General features: G+C 63.3%; 1 protein-coding gene across 1 annotated transcript in view; it reads left to right on the top strand.

Moving 5' to 3' along the window:
- Positions 1-1,176, top strand: part of NTNG2 (netrin G2) — a 45,992-nt gene that overhangs the window by 37,044 nt on the left and 7,772 nt on the right. The window lies entirely within an intron of this gene.

Below are 1,176 nucleotides of genomic sequence, written 5' to 3'. Positions count from 1 at the left end.
GCGGGGGGCAGGGGGGGGCACCTGGGTCTGGGTCAGGAGTGACCAACCCCGTGACCTTGGGCAGCTTCCCCCGCACTCGCACTCGTGCCGCAGGGCCCGTGGGCCTGACCCTGGGACTCCCGCCGCCGTCCTCACAATGTGCTTCTCGGGTTCCGCGGCCCTTCTGCGCATTTTAACCAGCCAAGGTCACCGGCACCACCCAGCGTGGAGATGGCAATCTCTCTGTGTGCCGCTGGCATCCAAAAATACCTCGTCCTCGGCCAGAGGCGCGGGACATGCCCGGCTCCGCACAGCTGGTGCCTCTCCAGCCGGCTCAGTGGGACATTAAATAGGAACTGAGAGAAAAACACACCTGAAACCTTCCGAGGTCAAATACATTTTGCAAAGTAACTTTCGTTAGACAGTGAGACAGGCTTCGTTCCGCAGGCCTTGTCAGAGCCTTTCATCCGCCCGTGCACCCTGTCCGTGGCTGCGGGGCGGGGTGAGGGGCCTCAGGAGAGCATCGAATATGTCGGCCTGCAGGCTTGAGCGCAGGGTCGTCTCTGAGGTCCCCAGCAGGACGGGCCCCCCACCCCTCCATTCTTTTCCGAGGCCCACAGGATACAGTGCGGGCAAAAGTAGGGTCACAGTTGTTGGTATGGAAAACAATGCAATAATTAATAATAAAGCAAGAATGAACTCTCTGAACCTCCTTTGGCCCCGCCCTGTGCATATGGTCGTGGATTGGAGCTCAGGGAACCGGCCCTGCTTTTCCACGGGCGTCTTGTTCCCGCCGTGTGGGAGTAGAGCCGCGACGGCCAGTGTCCGGGCTGGGGGAGCCGCGTCCGGCCGTGGGCCTGGGCCCGGGAGTCACGAGCAGCGGATGGTGTGGGTCATGGTTTCCAGGGAGCCCTCCCCGGGCCTGAGGGGCCTCTTCTGCGAGGGAAGGTGAACGTGAGCTCAGGGCTGTGTCTCACTACCTGGCGACCTCCCTAGTCTAGAGCCAGGGGATCAGAAGCTGGGCTGCTGGGGACGCAGCCTCTGGGACAGGGCACTGCCACCCGCCCCGACCGAGGCGTAGGAAGCCCTGAAGCCAAGACCAGAGGTGGACCCACAGCCCGAGTCCCAGGAGGCCTGAGTCCCAGGAGGCCTGAACGGGTCCCCTCGATGGGAGGGGGAGCCGGGAGTGACTGCCCT

This window comes from Myotis davidii, unplaced genomic scaffold (assembly GCF_000327345.1).
Source record: "Myotis davidii unplaced genomic scaffold, ASM32734v1 scaffold651, whole genome shotgun sequence".
NCBI lineage: Eukaryota > Metazoa > Chordata > Mammalia > Chiroptera > Vespertilionidae > Myotis > Myotis davidii.
The sequence above is the reverse complement of the archived record's forward strand: the minus strand, read 5'-3'. Positions and strand labels throughout refer to the sequence as shown.